The sequence below is a fragment of the Mustela lutreola genome, chromosome 3 (genome assembly GCF_030435805.1).
Source record: "Mustela lutreola isolate mMusLut2 chromosome 3, mMusLut2.pri, whole genome shotgun sequence".
NCBI classification, from domain to species: Eukaryota; Metazoa; Chordata; class Mammalia; order Carnivora; family Mustelidae; genus Mustela; species Mustela lutreola.
Window position 1 is genome coordinate 171928799 of NC_081292.1, and position 11091 is coordinate 171939889.

Consider the following 11091-nt stretch of genomic DNA (forward strand, 5'->3'; position numbering starts at 1 on the left):
CAGCTACATGGCTACTTTATAAAACTTGGAATTACAACAAGGTCTGACTATAAGAGGAAATGAGTTGAAGATAGCAATTTCTGTACCTTTTTTAGGTGAAGGGGAACAGAATATGCCACCCCAAAATGTGCCACTTTGGCATGAAGATTATTTTGAGCTGAAGGCAATCAAGTCTCTGCAGACTCAAGAAAAACTTTTACCTCTCCCTTAATTGTCTAAAAGAATTTAGATGGGGAGCCTGGCGAGCCTGGCCCAGAAAGAGAGTTATTACCAGAGATAACTTTTTTTTTTTTTTTTTTTTAATCTGAAAGACCCACATGGTAGGGCCAACATCTGCCTAGGAAACATCTGCTCTTCTCATCTTCCTGCAAATTGCCCTCCTCCCCTTTGAAGCCTCAGCCCCATCTCTTTCCTCAGCTCAGGATGGCATGTGAGTCTCCATTGCCTGACTGCCTCTGGGTCTCATATTTTTATGGGGACCCCCCGTACATAAATAAATAAATTTCTTTTTAAAAATAAAATAACAATTTTTCTTTTTCTCCTATTAATCTGTTTTTATGTCAACTGAAGTATTAGAGCAGCCAAAGAACCTAGAAAGAAAGAAGGAAAAATTCTCCCCCCGGCACCCCCTGACAGTTTGGTGACCTGCAAAGGGACATTCGCTGGCTGGATACAGCTTCCTCCAGGGAGGCTGCCGCTGAGAGAAGGTAAGAATTCTTACCAGATCAGTCTCCTGGAGCTCCACCTGTAGAATCCAGTGGAAGCGAGCGTGGGGAGTCTTCTTTCCTTTTTCTAAATTCAGATTAGCAGGAGAAAATGTTTGTGTGAAGTAGTTCCTTGAGTATGGGGACTCTGGTAAAGATTTGTTATGAGTACTCTCAGGTCTACCAAGATAGTCATTGTTTCCTTTGGTCTCTATCCTTTGTGTCCTTTGCCATGAGAAGGAGAATCGTAGCCCCACATGAGCTTTTTCCTTTCCTCCCATCCCATGTCTTGAGAGCTTGGCTTTATGACCAGGGAGAATATTCTCACTGGAAGAGGCATGTACTGGCATGCATTGGCATAGAGCCCAGTAGGTTCCAGATCCAAAAAACAGCCCTGTCTTTGTCTGACTGAGCCAATTCTCAGGGGAATTTGTCTTAAGGGGTTCTGGTCCATAAGGGACCCTTGTTGGTGATGGTGATGGAAGAGTCCCAGATGGCAGGTCTGGGACTGGAGGTGTCTCACGTTCTCACAGGAGACCAGAGCCACCATTCTTACTGCTTGTGACATTGAAGGTCTTGGCTTTCTTAGGCTAATTATGGGAGCGAACTTTCCGGATCTTCTGAGGACTGCATCCTCAGCACCCTCTTTTGGAATGCTTCTTGCATCCGTGGCTAAACCGTAAAAAGATTTAATTGGTGTGAGTCACTATTGAGATTAATATAAAATCCTTACTTGTCAATGGCCAGATAACACATCCTCTGAACAGGCTGTATTTAGAATAGAAAATTTAGAGAGCTCTCATCTAACAATTGTCTTATTGATACCTATGAAAAAAAAAAAAAACAATTTTTTTTTGTCCCTATAAAAAGGGACACAAAGGAGTATAACTTCTAGGCTCAGAGACTCCCTTAGCAAGATGAAAGTACAGAAATTAGACTTAGAACAAAAATTAACGCCCACATTCAAGGCAAATTCCCCTTCTCAAAATCCTGCCACGCCTTCCTGTTCCAGCTTCCCCTTTTCCTTTGAGATTTGTGGAGAGCGTCCTGACTTGATCTCCAGGCCGGTGGTACTGGTTACCTATGTAAATGCTAAGGACCAAGAAGTGAATTTTGGAGAAGAACGGTTGGGGGTGGGGCAGGGCTCACTTCCATGTTTCTTCTAACTCCTCCTACACTCCAGAGCTTTGTAATCAGGCTCTGCCTGCCTTAGGTCTTCCTATGCAGTGTCTTTTGTAGGACTGTCCTGGATCCTGACCACAAAGAATTCTTTTTTTTTTTTTTTTTTTTATTTTGTTTTTTTTTTGACAGAGATCACAAGTAGGCAGAGAGGCAGGCAGAGGGAGAGAGGTGGAAGCAGACTCCCTGCAGAACAGATAGCCTGATGCGGGGCTCCATCCCAGGACCCTGAGATCATGACCTGAGCTGAAGGCAGAGGCTTTAACCCACTGAGCCCACCCAGGTGCCCCACCACAAAGAATTCTTGCAAACGGAAACACATAGCAGAACTTTAAAGGATAACATCCTTTTACCTCCATTTCCAGCATATCCTACCAAATTTAGAGAAGAGTTAGAAAGATCATCGGACATTCACACCCCACTCACACGAACCTTGCTTAGCCGCTAAGGGGTGTTTTTTCTACCTGTGATTATACGTAGTTAATAGACAAGCCAGAAGGCTCCCAGAGGAAAACCCCCCCTCACGGAGTAAACAGATGACCAGAATTTCTCCTAGGCAATCCTAAAAATACTGTTCAGGGAGTGAACATAAATACATAAAATCTTAAAAACAACAACAACAAGTTGATTGGTTTAATTAAAACAGACATGTCCTCAGGGGTGCCTGGGTGGCTCAGTCAGTTCGAGTAGCCAACTACTGATTCCTGCTCAGGTCATATCTCAGAGTCTGGGATCCTGCTCCAGGCCACGTAGGGAGTCTGCTTGAGCGTGTCTCTCTCCTTCTCCTTCTGCCCCTCTCCTTGATCATGCGCTCCCTCTCTTTCTCAAATAAATAAAAAAATATTTTTTTAAAAAAAGATTTTATTTATTTGACAGAGAGAGCTACAGAGAGAGAGGAACACAACCAGGGGGAGTGGGAGAGGGAAAAGCAGGCTTCCGGCTAAGCAGAGAGTCTGACGTGGGGCTCCATCCCAGGACTCTGGGATCCGGACCAGGGCCGAAGGCAGATGCTTAATGACTGAGCCACCCAGGCACCCCATAAAAAAATAAATCTAAAAAAAAAAAAAAAAAAAAAGACATGTTTTCACAATCTCAGTATTAAATATAATCCAGACATGCAACTTTTATTCTACCTGGGTTTTCTAGTCAAAAAAATTTGGGGCACCTGGGTGGCTTAGTCATTAAGTGTCTGCCTTTGGCTCAGGTCATGATTGCAGGGTCCTGGGACAGAGCTCCACATCAAGCTCCCTGCTCAACGGGAAGCATGCTTTCCCTCTCCCTCTCCCCTTGTTGTGTTCCTTCTCTCACTGTGTGTGTCTCTCTCTCTGTCAAATAAATAAATAAAATCTTAAAAAAAAGAAATTCATGAGGGACGCCTGGGTGGCTCAGTTGGTTAAGCAGCTGCCTTCGGCTCGGGTCGTGATCCCAGCATCCTGGGATCGAGTCCCGCATCGGGCTCCTTGCTCGGCGGGGAGCCTGCCTCTCCCTCTGCCTCTGCCTGCCATCCTGTCTGCCTGTGCTTGCTCTCTCGCCCTCTCTCTCTGATAAATAAATAAAATCTTAAAAAAAAAAAAAATTCATGGGTGCCTGGGTGGCTCAGTGGGTTAAGCTGCTGCCTTGGCTCAGGTCATGATCTCAGGGTCCCGCATCCGGCTCTCTGCTCAGCAGGGAGCCTGCTTCCTCCTCTCTCTCTCTGCCTGCCTCTCTGCCTACTTGTAATCTCTCTGTCAAATAAATAAATAAAATATTTAAAAAAGAAATTCATGGGGGCGCCTGGGTGGCTCAGTGGGTTAAGCCACTACCTTCGGCTCAGGTCATGATCTCAGGGTCCTGGGATCGAGTCCCGCATCGGGCTCTCTGCTCAGCGGGGAGCCTGCTTCCTTCTCTCTCTCTCTCTGCCTGCCTCTCAGTGTACTTGTAATTTCTCTCTGTCAAATAAATAAATAAAATCTTTAAAAAAAAAAAAAAAAAAGAAATTCATGATATCTCTGTTACAAAATTTGTCAGCAAGAAAAACAGCTTGGGATGAAGGCTAACTCTATCTAATGCCTCAGAAAGTTCTTGTGGGTAGTCTAAGCATAATTGTTGGGAACCAGTGACTTAGATAGATGTAATTGGAATAAGAACTTTTAGGTGAATTTTTCAGCCATTATTATGTTTTATGCCGTGTATCCTTAAAAATACCTTCCCAAATCAGAGGCACCTGGCATAGTTGGCTGAATGTCCAACAATTGGTTTCAGCTCAGGTCATGAGGTTGAGCCATGAACTGGGCTCAGTACAGAGTCCTGCCTGAGATTCTTTCCCTCCCCCTCTGCCCTCCTGCTTGTGCTACCTCTCTCTCCCAAATAAATAAATAAATCTAAAAAAAAGAAAAAGGCAAAAAACTCAGACCTTCCAAAATCATTTGATAATTTCCACCATTGGAGTTTTACTAAGTTAAGTAATAGAAATTGATTGAATATCTAGATCGTTTCCAAGTTAGATAAAATCTTGAAACATTAATTACTGAACATGAGTTTATCTACATTTTGCTTCTTATTATAGAGAAGCTAAAAGATGTTTGGATGTGTTTGTACTACATTGGAAAATTGTACTATAAAAAAAGTATATGCTTTCAGAAATTATGAAATGTATTTATAAATTTGCCAGTCTAAAGAACGCTAGTATAACAATTTGCGTCTTAGGTTTTACTAAGGGGTAACAATTTCTAAGGGTTAATGATTCTGATAAATGACATTAAAACTATGAGAAATAGGGGCACCTGGGTGGCTCAGTGGGTTAAGCCTCTGCCTTCCGCTCAGGTCATGGTTTCAGGGTCCTGGAATCAAGCCCCGCATCGGGCTCTCTGCTCGGTGGGGAGTCTGCTTCTTCCCTCTCTCCCTGCCTGCCTCTCTGTCTACTTGTGATCTCTCTCTCTGTCAAATAAATAGAATCCAAAAAAAAAAAAAAAAAAACTATGAGAAATGAGAAATAGGGGTGTCTGACTGGTGTAGTTGGTGGTGCGTGAGACTCTTGATCTTGGGGTCATGAGTTCGAGCCCTGCATCGGGTGTAAAGATTATCTAAAAATCAAAAAATCTTGAAAAAAAAAGAATAGGAGAGGGCGCCTGGTGGCTCAGTGGGTTAAAGCCTCTGCTTTCAGCTCAGGTCATGGTCTCAGGGTCCTGGGATCAAGCCCCACATCAGGCTCTCTGCTCAGCAGGGAGCCTGCTTCCTCCTCTCTCTCTGCCTGCCTCTCTGCCTACTTGTGATCTCTGTTTGTCAAATAAATAAATAAAATCTTAAAAAAAAAAAAAACAAACAAACAGAAATAGTAAGGGAAACAACCCTATATGCAAAAAAAGTAAGATGGGTTTCGTAAGAGGGATGTAATGAGGCATTTTGTCAAGGGAGCACGAGCATGATCAGGAAGAGGGACAGAGGGAGAAAGACAAGCAGACTACCCACTGTGCTGGGAGCCCAATGTGGGGCTTGATCCCAGGACCCTGGGGTAGATGCTTAACTGACTGAGCCACCCAGATACTCCTCTCCTCAGATTTTTAACCATGGTCATTTATACACCTTAGCCATTTACACAGTTACTGTTTTACTCTGATGCTTTTGCAAAAGTGCTCTTGCAAAAGTGCTTCCTCCTCAAGGAAATTCATGGAAAGGACTTTGACGAAGATAGGTTTCTGATAACTTTAAGATTATAAGACTGAACTGACTACGAATTTCTAGAACTAAAGGAAAAACTGAATTCAAGCAGAACAAAAATTAGAATGAGATTGAAGGAATTGAGAGGATGATTATAATTTTTTATGACTTTTTCTTTGAAATATTACTGGTTCTTTAATGATCTGGTTTTTTCCAGATTTAAGGAGAATTTTTTTCTCTTTTTTCTTTTTCTTTTTTAAAAATATTTTATTTATTTATTTGACAGACAGAGATCACAAGTAGACAGAGAGTCTTTTTTCTTAAGTTAACTATGACTTACAGCAATTTGGTAAAGTATGTCTCTGTAAACAAGAGACTTTTTCTCCCTGCCCGATCCCTCCCGAATTGGGAAACTCAGCAAATATTCTTTACAACAGTATATTTATTTCCTCAAGTTCAGTAAGAATCTGTTCTCCCTTGTAACAGGTATAATTGGAAACATTGGTTATATTACTGAGACTTTCACTGCGATGTCATATTTGAGAATAAAATACATCAATTCAGATATGATCAAACAGCTTTAAGGAACTAATGCTGACTTTATAGAGCCAATAATGGCCCTTGGAAAAAATGGCCTGGTACCCTGCTTATGGGGTTTCCAGCAGTTTTACCAGGTAAGTAAAGAAGGTCACTTTCTGGCAGGCTCAGGAACCTTAGGATACTTTGGGGACCTCAGGAGAAAAAAAATTCGCTCAAATCTATACATATTACAGGTAAAGTCTGGTGGTGGCTTCTTAGCCTCGAGAAGCTTTTAAAAGTCCAATATGAGATTCCTTATGAAAAGTTCCCAGCTGGGGTGCCTGGGGGGCTTAATAAGTTGGACGTCTGCCTTCAGCTCAGGTCATAATCCCAGGGTTCTGAAATGGAGCCCCTGCATTGGGCTCTCTGCTCTGCAGGGAGTCGGCTTCTTCCTCTCTCTCTGCCTGCCTCTCTGCCTACTTGTGATCTCTGTCTATCAAATAAATAAGTAAAATCTTGGGATACCTGGGTGGCTCAGTGGGTTAAGGCCCCTGCCTTCAGCTTGGGCCTGGAATCGGGCCCCACATCGGGCTCTCTGCTTGGCGGAGAGCCTGCTTCCCCTCTCTCTCTGCCTGCCTCTCTGCCCACTTGTGATCTCTCTCTCTGTCAAATAAATAAATAAAAGCATTAAAAATAAATAAAAAAATAGATAGATAAAAATTTTTTTTTTTAAGATTTTATTTATTTATTTGACACAGAGAGATCACAAGTAGACGAGGCAGGCAGAGAGAGGGAAGCAGGCTCTCCGCCGAGCAGAGAGCCCGATGTGGGACTCGATCCCAGGACCCTGAGATCATGACCCAAGCCAAAGGCGGCGGCTTAACCCACTGAGCCACCCAAGCACCTGATAGGTAAAATCTTAAAAAAATATATTTAAAAACGAAAAGAAGAGTTCCAGCAAAGCAGATTTGATAGAACCTGTATGGTTAATCATTATTCTCGCACCACTTAAGTAAGTCATCAGGCCAAGTTTTTCAAACTAGACTTAATTTGTAAACAGATTAGTCTTACTGTTGTTGTCTTTGGTAGAAATGGGTAGCTCTCAAAGAAAATTATGTTTCAATGGAAACTGTAGTCCTTGTGGATATCAGATTCTAGTCCTGCTAATTGTCTTTCAGGTTTTGTTTCTACATGTAAACTGGTCCTGGTCCTGAATTCTAGTTTCCTCTAATATTTGACTATGGCTCTTCAAACTAACATTTCCAATTTTCTGACAGTTAATGTACATGAGGAATTTTTTTTTAAATATTTTATTTTTGGGGTGCCTGGGTGGCTCAGTGGGTTAAAGCCTCTGCCTTCCACTCAGGTCATGATCCCAGGGTCTTAGGATAGAGACCTGCATCAGGTTCTCTGCTCGGTGAGGTGCCTGCTTCCCTTCTCTCTCTCTCTGCCTGCCTCTCTGCCTATTTGTGATCTCTGTCTGTCAAATAAATAAAATCTTTTAAAAAAAATTTTATTTTTAAGTAATCTCTACACCCAGCAGGGAGTTCGGACTCTCGGCCCCAAGATCAAGAGTCTCACTCTCTACCAACTGAGCCAGCCAGGCACCCTACATAGTCTTCTACTTTATTGACCTCTCTGACTTGGAATCATTGAGAACTAAAACTGCTCTTTCCCCAAAGCCAGGTAAACAAGCTAGAGCTGGACAACTTGATAAAACTTCAAAGAAATCACCACAATAGCTCATGTATGGACAACCTTAATGCCTCCGTGTCACAGAAGGATCACCAGAGACATTCAAACTGCCAACCAGAAAAATCTAGCAGGTTGCTGCTGCCCTTCCTTACTCCATCTGAAGAGGTTAGGAGCCAGATATCTAGAAATCTCGACTGGCTGCCTTTAGAACTCAGAAACTGGGAGTGTAATCTTCTCCAGTCATTAACTGTTGTTTTTCTTTTGTTTCCATAGAAATGCTTCTTATTAAATACCTAATTGCTTGCACCATGGAACTAACTTTGGGAGTCTGCCTGCATTTCTGCCTCCTAAAATGAGACACAGCTCTTTAATTGAACTGGCCTATTCTCTGAACTAAGAGACTTGTCCAGTAGGATAGGGTGATTTACCAACTTAACTTATGAACTGCCTTATGCCTTATGTCTGCTTTAACGTCAATTGAATTATTAGACTAGCCAAATAATTTAGAAGGGTAAAAGGAAAATTTTTCCACCCTCACACAGGCATTTAGGATTTTGTAGTTGTGCAGACTTTTAAATTTGTCATTACTGATAATGAACTACGGGACTTTTCCTATATACGTACTTCTAAGGTCACCGAGTTTGAGAACAAACTGCTTTATTTATTTATTTTTTAAGATTTATTTTAGTCTTTTAAGTAATTGCTCCACCCATCGTGGGGCTTGATCTTACAACCCTGAGATGAAGTTGCATGCTCTACTGGTTGAGCCAGCAAGGCACTCCAGAGAAGAAACTGCTTTATTTCCAATCAATTGATTTAATTAAGAGTGTGTGTGAGTGTGGGGGTGTGAGTGGCTGGGCAGAGGGAGAAGGAGAGAAAGTCTTAAGCAGATTCTAAGCTGAGCTTGGAGCTTGACCCCAGGGTCGGGTGAGGGCACTTGATCATGGGACCTGGAGATCACGACCCAAGCTAAAACCAAGAGTTGGATGCCTAACTGACTGAGCCACCCAGGCACTAAATTTTAAAGAAATTATAATGAATTTTCAACATACAGAAAAGTAGCAGAATATGATTGCTCATGTACATTCAACAACATCTATTCTCATTTTTCAATTCTTGACAGATGTTTTTTGTTCCACAACTGGATGGGGGAGGCACACCCATTAGGTAGGAACCATCTTGCAAGGATCTGGGGAAACTGGTTTCATGGGCAGGTTGAGAAATGTATGCTTGCCTAGGCAGCAAGGACACTTTGTGGAAGGTGGGGGGGGGAGGGCTGTGCTCCACCCCCGTTCCCCACCTGGCCCCTCTGTGGGGCTTGGTATGGGATGAGAGGGCTCACTCTGGGAAGCTGACACCAGTACCATAATGAAGTTGTCTCCAGCACCGTGACTCTGGTGTCAACCAAGAGTAAGGCACACGGTGGTTGAGCTCACACTTAGGGCACCAGGGATCGTGTGGCAAGCAAAGTTGAATGAATATCGACAGGCTGTGGATCTAAAGGAGCACATTCAGGAGGGTAGAGGGCCTCTAGGTCAAGTACTCCAGACCCTCCCTGCTCAAGTGAGGCTGTGGGCCAGGGAGCTGATTAGAAATGGAGAATCTTGGGCTCCCTCCTCCCCAGAGCTGTTGCTCTAAATCATTCAAGATGACCCCAAATTTCAAATCTCACCCATTCTGGGTTGGCACGCAGCTAGTCCAGCCCTTACCAGAAAATGCAGAGATTCCTTTGGCAAGACCATGGAGAAGGGGGCACCTGGGTAGCTAGTCAGTTAAGCATCTGCCTTCGACTCAGGTCATGGTCCCAGGGTCCTGGGACAGAGTCCCACATCAGGCTCCCTGCTCAGCAGGAAGCCTGCTTCTCCCTCTCCCACTCCCCCTGCTTGTGTTCCCTCTCTCGCTGTGTGTCTCTCTCTGTCAAATCAATCAATTAATCAGTCAATCAATAAATAAAATATTGGGGGAAAAAAAAAGGACCCTGGAGAAGGATTCTCCAGATAATCCTAGCATCACCTCCATTCATGGGCAGTCCGTGGGCTAGGCAACACGTCTTTCAGTCTTCTGTCAGTCACTGCTGGAAGGGGGGTGGGCTGTGGGCATGGCAAGGGGAATCTTCTTAACTGAAAACCCTGCTGAGAATAAGCCCCTTGCTGGTGCCCTGTTGGAAATTCCAAGCCCTCCGGCGAAAGTTTAAGGAAAACTTTTCCTGTGTTAATTATAAACCCATTTTCATCCTGTGCTCAGTGGGCTGACTGGTATTTGAAAAAATTACTTGTTATCATAGTCCATGCTTGTCATTAAATTTTTTTGAAGAATGCTGACACCTATACAAATAAGATGTAGAAGCCTATGTCTCTTCTCTCCCTGTTCCTGCTGCCCCCCAAGGTACCGTTAGGAGTTTGCCGTCTGTCCTTGAAGATCTATTTCTTTGCATTTAAAAACACCACACACTCCCTTCCTGTAATCTTTCCACCTTAATCTTTTTCTCGGCCTTTTGCGCATCCTTCTTTTTTTTTTTTAAGGGTATAAAAATTTATTACATGTACAGAATATGACCACTAACGAATGCAGACAAGCTAGGACATAATGATACTGGATGGAAGATGTCTAGCTCTTTGGAAAGTGAGCAGGTTTGGGTGGCACAGTCGGCTAAGCATCTGACTCTTGGTTTCGGCTCCAGTTGCAATTTCAGGTCATGAGATCGAGCCCCAAGTTGGGTTCTGTGCTCAGCACAGAGTCTGCTTAGGTTTCTCTCTCCCTCTACCCCCTCCCTGAGCCTTCACACAGCACAGTCTCTCTTTCTCTCAAATAAGTAAATAAATTTTTTTTAAGGATATATATATAGCATTATATATATATATATATATGTATTTTTAAAGATTTTATTTATTTGACAGAGATCGCAAGTAGGCAGAGAGGCAAGCAGAGAGAGAGGAGGAAGCAGACTCCCTGCTGAGGAGAGAGCCCGATGCAGTGCTCTATCCCAGGACCCCGGGACCATGACCCAAGCTGAAGGCAGAGACTTTAACCCACTGAGCCACCCAGGCACCCCAGTAAATAAATTTTTAAAAATTGCTGTGTGTGTAACTCATTAATCCTCAGAGCCACCCCATGAAGTACTATTATTATTCCCATTTTACAGAGGAGGAAACAGAGACAGAGAGGTGGAGATGCTTGTCCAACGTCACTCAGTAAGCTGATCACAGGCGCCTCAGTATGTTAAATCCCTACCCATAGTGGGATAAGCAAAAAGGAGTGGGGACACCTGGGTGGCACAGTCAGTTGGATGTCTGCCTTCAGCTCAGGCCATGATTCCAGGATCCTGGGGTCGAGTTCCACAATCGGGCTCCTTGCTCAG

The 11091-nt window shown here is 43.4% G+C and overlaps 1 long non-coding RNA gene across 2 annotated transcripts; it reads left to right on the forward strand.

Annotated features, from left to right (window-relative positions):
- The first annotated feature begins 319 nt into the window (after positions 1-319).
- Positions 320-10781, forward strand: LOC131827339 (uncharacterized). 2 transcript variants are annotated; one of them, XR_009351980.1, is made up of 4 exons: positions 320-430; positions 571-707; positions 7721-7898; positions 10631-10781. It is a non-coding gene; the product is annotated as an uncharacterized LOC131827339 (long non-coding RNA). The 2 variants fall into 2 exon arrangements; XR_009351979.1 differs by lacking the exon at positions 10631-10781 and having other exon boundaries at positions 7721-8051.
- Positions 10782-11091: the final 310 nt, after the last annotated feature.